The sequence below is a fragment of the Cupressus sempervirens genome, chromosome 3 (genome assembly GCF_028749045.1).
Source record: "Cupressus sempervirens isolate cs-2001-9-10 chromosome 3, ASM2874904v1, whole genome shotgun sequence".
NCBI lineage: Eukaryota > Viridiplantae > Streptophyta > Pinopsida > Cupressales > Cupressaceae > Cupressus > Cupressus sempervirens.
The window spans coordinates 1068340469-1068352020 of record NC_143120.1 but is presented as its reverse complement, the minus strand read 5'-3'; positions in this window follow the sequence as shown (position 1 = coordinate 1068352020).

Here is an 11552-nt window from a genome sequence, read left to right as displayed (position 1 = left end):
CACAAAAGACAATATTGAGCAAGGAAGACAAGATGAATTTATGAACAAAGAGGAAGAAATGATTTTAAAGGCCATTTCAAATATTGAGAAAAGACCTAAGTTTGAGTTTCCCACATTCTTGGGAAATCTTAACTTGGAGAAATTGATCAACTGGATCAACAAAGTAGAATAATATTTTGAGTATAAAGATATTGAGGATCTTAATAGGGTCAAGTTTGCAAAGTCTAAATTGGAGGGTCATACAAAGATTTTGTGGTAGAAGGTCTAATTGGAGAAAAATAGAAAAGGAAATGAGAAAATCACAAGATGGGATCAAATAATAGATAAATTGAAGTAATAATTCTTTCTTGTTTCTTATGAGCTTGATCTATTGAAGAAAATGAAAGGGTTGAAGCAAGCGAGAATATTTCTTCAAGAGTGTACCAAAGAGTTCTATTGAGTCCTCATTAGATTAGGTTGTACAAAAGATGACAAGGAGAAATTTAGTCTTAGGTTCAACTTGTGAAATCAAACAAATTTATTCTCTTACGTTGTTTCTTGTCATTACTCTTTTGTTTGCATTGCCACCATTCTAATTTTCAAAATGATTTCTTCCAACATACTTTGGTGCTCTTTTCTCTTCTCTAGACTCTCATCTAGGTTCATCTTCAATTTTTTCTTGTAGCTCATTATCTAATTCAAAGAATTTGTTCTTGTTTTGCATTCTAATTATGCATAGGTATCTAAACTACACTAGCTTGATTTCTATCAAAATCATAGTTAAGTATCCTTTCTTGCAACTAAAATTTTTCATCAACCTTCACATTTGCACTTTCAACTATTATCCTTAATCTCTTATTATAACATCTATATTCTTTTCTCTTAGTAGAATAACCAAGAAATATGCCTTTGTCAATTCTAGGATTTTCTTCTAAATGTTTTTGAAGTATTTCACAATAGGTTTATGGCCAAAGCATAATTCATAAGGAGTCTTACCTGTCCCTTGTCTATTTGAAATATATTCATAGTATATATTATTGTGGCAATTTCGTCTCTCCAAAAAATATGTGCTACATTTCCTACTAGCACCATCAATCTAGTTTCTTCACTCACTATTGTATTCCTTCTTTCTTCTATACCATTTTGATGTAGATTTTTAAGAGTTAAAACCTATCTTTTAATTCTATTATCTTCACAAAAGTTGTTAAACTAATTTGATGTAAATTATCCTCCTCTATCAGATTTCAAATATTTAATCCTCATATCAAACTCATTCTCAACCTTATCCCTGAGTATCTTAAATTTATCAAAATATTTTGATTTCTCTCTTAAAAATGAAGCCCACATCATTCTTGCAAAATCATCAATGAAAATAATGAAGTACCTTTCACCATAGAATGTCCTTGTTTTTGTAGGTCCACACAAGTTTGTGTGAACAATCTCTAACTTCTTTGAAGTAGTGAATACTTTTCTAGGATATGAACTCTCTTTTCTATTTAGTTTGTTATCTTGACAAAATCTTAGACTCCTATAACACTCCACTCAAGATCCCAAAAGAAATAAACAAAATATGATGCAAATTTTGCTAAACTATTTAAAAAAAAAAAGGTTTAAACAACATCAAAGTAACAATGTGGAGGCAATATACAGAAACACAATATTTATGCAAATACAATGATAGTACAAATTTCATTCCTAAAGGGTTCCTTCACATTGAGTCACATTTAAGAAAGTTTTAAAATATGTTTAAGTCTTAATTACAATGTCCATAATCAAAAAACAACAATAGATACACAATCTCATATACACATACATAAAAATAACTTATATGTGTAATACCCCAAAATTGGCTCATTGCCATGATACCAATTCTAGTCTATTTTGATCAATCTTAAGTCCTATTCCATTAGGCAAATTCTTATTCTACTACTCGCTACTTGACTTAATTGTCAGATACAAAAAATCCTAATCTGCATTCATCATGCTTATTATTTAATTCCTATAGTATTTACTCATATTAGTCACATTAAACCTATTGATTAATATTTAATTTAATTACTAAGTATTTATACTTTAATTAAATTAAATTATATCTTAAGGCTAATGTACTATGGAATTGAATTTATTTAATTTAATAAATACACCTATCTTGATTAATTAAAACTAAATTATTTAATTAAATGGAGTACTTACTTCTAATTAATTAAACAAAGTAATTTAATTAAATGGGAAGCCATTCCTAATTAATTAAATGAAGCTATTTAATTAAATAAGAAAAGTGTCTCTAATTAATTAAAAGATTATTTAATTAAATAGAAAAGGTAATTATGAGAACATATCTCATTTTATTAAATTAAATATTTCACCAAAATCTCTCTTCAGTTCAAAAAAGGAAATTTCCAGTTCACTATTGATAAAAAATGAGTTAAATCAGTTAACTCCTTATTCTACTCAAATTGAATTAGTTAACTCCTTTTTCTACTCAAATTAAATCAGTTAACTCCCTTTAATTTGGGAATCTTTCTTTATGACTGAACTTCACCTTTAATCCTGACCGTTGATTGAAATCGATCTCAACTGTTGATGGATTCTAGGAAAGTCTATTTAAGAGACCTTCATCTCTTCATTTTAGGGGAGGTTGAATGAGAATTTGCATCGAATTGCTGTTGGATTGTGCATTTATTTGAGCTCCCTACTTTTATATTCATTTTCTAGATTTAATATGCATACATTTAATATAATTTCTTTTACATGTTCTTAGATTAAACGTGCATACTCCATTCTAGATTAATCTGCATTCTCATATAGATTAGTTGCATTTTCTTTCAAATCCTTCATTCTTAAAGGGTCTGGTTGCTTAAACACCTCAAATTTGAGGATATCTAACACGCAATTCCCTTTAGATAGAAGGCAACAGGTCACCTTGCCGGCTGATTTTTGAATGAACAATCTAATGTTCATTTAAGGATGAATCCGCATCCAAAGACCATGTTGAAGTCTGTTTGTTAGCATAGTCCGTATATTCACGCATACATTTTTGGCGCCCACCATGGGGCACGGAAATCAATTTTTTTGGCCTCTTTCTATATTTTTTTAAATCATTTTTTTGGTTCTCTATCCGTACTGTTCCATACAGATTCGATAATCTTCGTGCGAGACTATTCATTTTCACGCGAGGATTTAGAATCTTCACATGAAGATTCTTTTCGTATCGCGTGAGAAAGTTCCTAGGCGCACGAAACTTCGCGCAGAACCTATTTCTTCATGTGAGCCAAATATAATTTCACACGAGTCTTAAAACTTCTTCGCGTGGACTATCAGGAATTTCGCGCAAGACTCTGCTGACAGAGGTAATTTTTTGCATTGATTTTTGTGTTTTCTAGTTTTTTTGCTAACTGTTCACGATTTCTAGTTTTTTTTTTGTTTTCTAATTTTTTGGAACAACATAACAGTAGTTTGCGGGATAACTGGAAAAGCGTGATAAAGTTGCTAAAAATAGGTAAAACATGTACTAAGCGCATTGCGAGGATTACTAGGTAATTCTCTTTGACTGATAACACCTCATTTGGAGCTAAAATGAACATCTCTTATGTCAAGCTTGTGTGTATTTCTTTCCATGTTCTCATTTTACAACACATGCATAATTTGATACTAGGTTGTGGTCTCTATTAGTTTCATCTAGCCGGCTTAGTTATTAGTGATAGATCTAATTAGCTATCTTGGGTTATTGGACTCGCTAATCCGTCGGCCCCTTGTTCCACCTTGTGGTTGCAAGATTAGCACCACGTTAAAGGGGAGGGGTCTATAGGACAGAAGCATTAAAGGCTCCACTAGGCAACCCTTTTGTGCTTTCTAGAACTCACTAGTTTCTGAGTTGTGGACTTGTTTTGGCTTGTATGAGGGGTTAAATGTTCCACATCTTTGGACTCACCTCGCATTAGTTAAGGTGTTAAGTGTACCACCTTGTACTTTTTGATTGCTTTTGGATAGATTTTCTTTCAAGAATTAACATCTGTACACACATAGTAATTAAGCCCCCATGAACACTATTCATGGATCTTGAGGGAGTGGGTTCCTAGTGAAACTCCTCTCTAAGATGGATTCCTTGTAGGTGGGGAGGATACTTTGAGCATCTCGTAGATAGATGAATCTTCAACTTGTTTATTAAGACATCCTTTCTCCGGAGAGGTTGATATATCACTGGGAGTTGATATCATAGATCTTTAAGAGATACTCTTAGTTTAGCGTGTTAGATTAATCTGTCTGCTTTGATTGGGCTAAAAGTGAAAAGGTTCCAAAATCTTGAATCTGGAAGCTATGTCCCCTTGTGGTACACTATTATGAGTCAGTCACCTTTAGAGAGGGTTAACCGTAGCAGAAAATCCCTCTTCAGGAAAAACTGTGTTGATGGAACCTCGAGCGATAATAGCCATTTTTGACGTGGTAGTGACAACTGCTATATAAATGTCCTTGTGAAAGAAATCTCCACAAGTGTGGTTCATTGTGGGTTTTTAGATCTCCCTAGCAACTCTTGAAGATTAATTTCTCAGACTGTGTCAAAACCTCGATGCGCTGGGGTCACCCTTGTGAGTCATAAAAGTTGCAGAGTCAAACCATTACTAAAAACTTTAGAGAGGCCAACTTTTATTTTCTAGGGATGTATGCATAATTACAAAACCTTTTGAAAACATACAAAAATAGCTCTCCTAGGGATTAGCACAAACTAAGTCACTTGATTGTTCATGCGCAAGGTTGCTATTGCCCTTGCTCATTGTTTTCAAACGTGCTTGAAATCACTTGCTTGCTATTTTACGTGCCTATTTATCTTCCTAGTTATTGAAACGATCAAATTTTTTGTCAAAATCAGTTGCTATTGTAAAACTGGTCTGCCTTCTCGCGCGAAATCATTTTGGTCTCACGCGAAATCATATAATTCTTGCACAAAATTAAATTGTTGTTATGAGTCTTCGCCCGACCTTTTGAACTTCTTTGCGTGAAATTAAACTGCTATCACTGACTTTCGCATGAGATAGAAACTTCTTCGCACGGCCTGTAAAATTTCTTCGCATGACCCATAAAGGTTTTTCATGTGAGACTTTGTATCAACATTACGAATTTGGGTCTATTTTAGCTATCTGCAGCCTGCATGCTGTCATTTTTTGCATCCATTTATCACACTCTATTTGCAAATAGTCCTAAAAAAATGACACTTCGCTTAGTTGAAGACTTGTGTCTTATACCTTGACTAGTCTCATCTCATAAGTAATTTTTTTGGTCTTTTTCTTAATGCTTGTCATACTTTGTGTCGCAGTGGTCATAATCTCTGGCTGTTCTAGCCTTTAAATCAGACCATTTGTGCCTTAGTGAACAAAATTCTTCCTATTATCTTGTCCTTTTTGAGACTCAATCTTAGGGTAGTCCTTGTCCAGGTTCTAGCTTCTTGTCCTTGTCTATGACTGTCACGACCAGAAGCGGCAATGTGTTTTATCCCGATAATCTTAGACATGTTTGTGCTAGGTGTCATAATCGATGCAAAGATAGCTTACCTTTCGCTACGCAATCTGTATCCAGTTTGGCTAGTGAGGCATCTTCACGATCTTCCTCACCTACCAAGTCGTCTTGAGTTCAACAAACATTTTCCAATTTGCAACAAGTTAGGAATCCTTTTTACCAAGAGGATACTCAAACAGGTAGAGGTCCTGCATTCTCAAACACAATGTATGATCCTTTCTTCAGAGATTCTTTTGAAACATAAAACACTGAAACTAAACACGTTCCTATAATGACTAATCATGAACCTGAACATGGTAGTCATAGTCGATATCAAGAACCACCTAGGGATGACAAAGAGAAAGAAAAAGACTATGAAACTGATGAGGAATAGGAAGAAGTGGAAATCCTCCCTAAACACATAGAAAAATGTCAAAGAGACAAAAACTTTTAGAAGGTCATGGGAATCCTAATCAACGAAGAGAAAGAAAAATACTTTCTCAAACTTGCCCAAGAGGGAGAAAAGTTACCTTCTCATTTCAATGTAGAAACCATTGTCAAAACTGAAGAAGAAACTGAGACCTCCAAACTCCAAAAACAATTGAAAATTATGCAAGACCAGTTGGCTCAGATGATGCATGAGAAGGAGAAACTCACAAAGACATACACATTGGATGCTCTTTGTTCATTTCCATTTGACAAAAGCATAAACATGCTGCCTTTCCCACGAGGCGTAGAACTACCCAAATATGAAAAGTACTTTGGTACTACTAATCCCCAAGATCACTTGCGAGAATTTGGTGCTTTGTTTATGAAGTTTATACACAATCAAACATACCTCATGCATTTATTCCCTAGAAGCCTAGGTGGTCAGGCTTTGGAGTGGTTGTCACATTTACCTCTTAGTATCAAGACGTTTGATGAAATTGCCAATTTATTTGTTCAACAATATTCTCATAACATTCAACATCCTGTAAATATTTGAGATCTATGTAACCTTAAATAGAAGGTTGGTGAGCCTTTTCTCACTTTCCTCCAATGGTGGAGACAACTATACACTAAGTATTCCCGTAAAATCCCAGAAATGGAGAAGCTTGACATTTTCATCGATAACCTCTTACCTAATTTCGAGTATAGAGTCCAACTACAAGGTTCACGTACCTTTGAAGACATGATTACATAGGCTATCTGTATCGAAGAATTTATGGTCAAGAAAGGTGAGCTCACTCTTCAGAGAGACGCAAAACAAGGTTCCACTTCCAACAGGGATAAAACCAAACATGTCAACAAGAACCGATAAATTGTACATGATGGGGTTGTTGACAATGTCACACCCAAACTTGCTAAAGCAACATTTAATCTCACAAATTGCCTCAAAGTGGCCAAAAATGCTAAGAAGCCTCCCCCTAACAATAATGCATTTGGGAAAAAACCAAGAAACTCATGGACAACATGACCCAAGCGAGAGTATATGCCTTTGGGGGAACCTTTGGATGTGGTTTACAAAACATTGCTACAACACAAGCTTATCTCACCAATGGATAACCCTCGTCCCTATGATCCACAACCCTGTCTACCATGGTGGAATGAGACCTCATTTTGTAAATGTCACCAAAAGTAGGAACACAAAACTAGCAACTGTATAAACTTGCGTCATAAAGTTCAAGACATGATTGATGCTGGTGATCTTGTGGTAGATGGACATAACAAAAACTCAGACCACAAGACATTCAAAGAGCCTTTCCCAGCTTATGAAAAAGGAGAGACTTTGAAACCAGAACCCTACAACAATGTCAACTATATAGATTCCAATGATGATAATGTCATTCACATGGTTGAACCTATAGATTCTGAATACTGTGACATTATTAGCATAAAGGGCAAACAAGATAACAAAAAACCCAAGACACCTTTTTTCTTGAGAGGCCCTACTTCCAATAACATAGATAATGTGTCTTCACAACACTGTGCTAATGCTATTACTTGCTCTCATGCGAAGTTGGTGCTCAAAGGTCCTGCACCTCCTACTTCAAATCTTGAACAACACAAAGACAAAGCCCTTTTTGGTCCATCCAATAAAGGTGCAAAACACACAATGAACATGACTGCAACTAGTTATAGTGTTCTCAATTAGTTGAAATGAACTAATGCTCAGATTCCCATCTTTGAGCTGCTTAAAATCTCGCCTGCTTACAAGCAAATTCTAGACAAAGCCCTCACTGAGTCAAACATTCCTCAAGATCTTGATCTTGAGAAATTTCAATCCATCGTAGGTCACCTGAACTCACCTCATCTTATGACCTTCTCCAAAGAGGATGACAACTCATTGAATCACTCACACAATCAACCTCTACACATTGAGGTTATGATCCACCAGACACGTGTTCGTTGGGTACTCATTGACAATGGCACTGGCCTAAATATTGTTTCTGCTGCTCTGCTTCGACAATTGGATTATTTTGAGGACTCTGTTGATCCTCAATGAAAGATTACTATTAAATCATACGATGAAGTGGAATGAAAGTCTCTAGGTCTTGTGGTTTTACCAATTCGCATCGGTCCTGTCGAAAGGGATTTCACCTATCAAGTGCTTGACATTCCCTTAGCCTAGAACATTTTGTTGGGATGGCCATGGATACATGAGATGCATGATGTGCCATCCACATACCACCAATGCATTAAATTCTCATTTCATGGTTCCGAAGTTACTATTCCTACCACTACTAGCTACACCTGAAATATGCTCAAAGCTGTTGATTCTTTCATCCCTACTAATCGTGAGTCTACTAATGGTCACAATAATAAGCTAAAACAAATTGAGCAATCATTTAAATTGAAAGAAATTGGTATGGGAGAATACCACATGGAACCAGTGTTGTCATTAACATCTCTTCCAGAGTCCCCTCGACATTATGGGAGGCCCTTAGAAGCAAAGAAGCCATTCGTGGTGACACCTTAGACCAAGTTTAATGGCTCTTTTGTCAAGGCTACAATTCCCTTAGAAGATGAAAGTGAAAATAGAGCCATTGCTGCATGGATTTACAAAGAAGAAGCTTCAGTGGACCTAATAGAACAAGGTCGAGAAATCAATCCTAAGAAATATGGACCTGGTCGTAAGCTTATGAAACATTTTGGTTACAAGGGAACCGACCCTATTGGGTGCAATAACAATGGTCTAATAGATCCTATCAAAGAAATAGCTTGAAGCAACAATGACACAACTAGCCTAGGGTTTAAGAAGGTCCCTTTCCATTTGGGATCCAATAAATTCATACCTATATCTGAGAGTTCATCTGAAAATGAGTCAGAATCTGAGTCAGGTACTCAAGAGTAAGAATCTAATGATGAGGATTCCTACCCTCATCCTATTCCTTATGATCTCGCTAAATTCTTTGCTGAGCCAGATCACTTTGTGCCATGTGTTAGCACTATGGATGATACTAATGATTCTTTTGAGGAAAATACTGAGCAACTCAAATATCATTTAGAAAAGGGAGAATCTACTCAGTCATGTCATATTGAGTATTTGTGAAAGAATCCAAAGGCTGAAGGAGAGTATGTCCCTATCACTGTTGGGGAGTTCTATAGTCTATCACCATGTAGCACTGATTCTTATGAATATGAGTTTGACAATCTTTCAGAAGTGACTACTGATAAAGACATTGACCAAGTTCATGTCTATGAAAATCAAATCGAAGTGGGTGAAACATCTAGGGTTAGGTCATGGGGGTCTGATCCAACTAGTGTCCTAGAGTCATCAATTACTAATGTTTGTACTTTTTGGCATTTGAATACACCTGTGGATGAGGTCACCGTAGGTCTCAAATTTCTAGTCCACGCACTTAATGACTATACTGTGAATGAAAATGAACCAACCACTACTCTCTCACTCACACATCCTAAGCTTATAGACTGGAACCCCAATGCATCTAACAAAGTCCCCACATTCCAGAATGACTATGCTCTTGCCTGTTACCTAAACACTATCGAACCTATAACATCTTCCACCAATGAGTAGAGTATCAACATGACTGAGGCCGACATCAAATATCTCAGTCACATAATTAAAAAGAAAAAATGCAAGAGGTCCAATGGTGAAAACCACATTGTGCCAATGTCGGATCCCAAAAAAGTAAAAACAAAAGATGTATCCAAGGGTGAAAACCTCTTTGAGGTGCCCACGGATGAGATATTTGATGTCCTTCCTAGTCACTTTTAGGAGATATTGTCAGTGTTAATAGAGCTGACGTAACCAATTAACCTAGGCACAGAAGAACATCCTCATGTGATACATTTGGCACAGTCACTATCATCTGAAGAGAAGGAAAATTTCATTTCTTTTTCAAGGAAAAGAAAATAAATTTTCCCTGGACATATTCTAACATGCCAGGATTGGATTCTGATCTTATCATGCATCACTTGCCCATAGCACTAGGCATCAAACCGGTTAAACAGAAGCTTCAGAAAATCCACCCTCATGTTGCATTGCTCATCAAAGTAGAATTGGAGAAACTTCTAAAGGCTGGTTTCATCCATGCAATTGATTATGCTAAATGGATATCCAATATTGTTCCTGTTTCCAAGCATGATAAATCTATCAGGGTTTGTACAGACTTCTGTGATCTTAACTTGGCATGTCCTAAAGATGACTTTTTTCTCCCTAATATTGATATGATCGTAGATATGATAGCTAGCTATGAGATGTACTCACTTATGGATGGTTTTTCTAGATACAATCAGATAAAAATTGTGCCAAAAGATCAAGAGAAAATAGCTTTCACATGTGCATGGGGAACCTTTTGTTGGAATGTGATGCCATTTGGTTTAAAGAATGCTGGAGCTGCATATCAGCGGGCTATTACTACAATTTTCCATGACATGATGCATAGAACCATGGAGGACTATGTTGATGATACCTTGGTCAAAAGTGTTAAACACAATACTCATCTACAAGATTTGGGTCCCATCCTAAATTGTATGGAAAAATTCATTCTTCGGCTCAATCCTAGAAAATGTGCATTTGGTGTCACATCAAGAAAATTGTTAGGATATATTGTTTCTGCAAAAGGAATTGAAGTAGATCCAAAAAAAGTACAAGCAATAAGGGACATGCCACCACCTCAGAACATCAGTTAGATGAGAGGACTACAGGGAAGGCTTCAATCTATTCGTAAGTTCATTTCATAATTGGCAGATAAATCACAACCCTTCACAAAGACCTTAGATAAGGGTGTGAAATTCAATTGGAGCCAGGATTGTGAGAAAATCTTAACATAAATCAAACAATATCTTGTCAATCCACCAATCTTGATGCCTCCTATGCATGGGAAGCATTTTCTTTTATACATTTCAGCCACTAAAACATCTTTGGGAATCCTGTTGGCTCAGGAAGACAATGACAACAAAGAAAGAGTTATTTATTACTTGAGCCAAACATTGGTCTCTTATGAGAAAAACTATAGCATTATTGAGAAAGCTTGCTTGGCAGTTGTCTTTGCTTCCCAAAAGTTGAGACACTACATGCTTGCCCACACTACACGGCTTTTGGCTAAAATAGATCCATTAAAGTACTTGCTCAGTAAGGTAGCTCTAACATGAAGATTGGCTAAATGGGTCATGATACTAACTGAGTTTGACATCCAATATGTTGAACGCAAAGCTATAAAGGGATAGGCAATTGCAGACCAGCTGGCCAAGGCACCCATACAAAGTCTTCTACCAATGAACATTGATTTCCCAGATGAGTCAATTCTGACACTCACACACCATACATGGGTTATGTTCTTCGATGGGTCCTTCACACAACAAGGATCAAGTGCTGGATTACTCTTCATTACACCACAGAGATACTCATTGCCTAAAGCATACAAGATTCTGTTTCCTTGTACAAATAACATTGCTGAATATGAAGCTTTGATCAATGGTATGAAAATTGTAGTTGAATGGAGAGTAGATCAGTTGGATAGCTTCGATGACTCTCAGCTTGTTATCAACCAAGTAAATAATGTGTATCAAACAAAGGATGAGAAACTAATTCCTTACAAATGCATGGTTGATGACTTGACGAAGTATTTTGCACACAT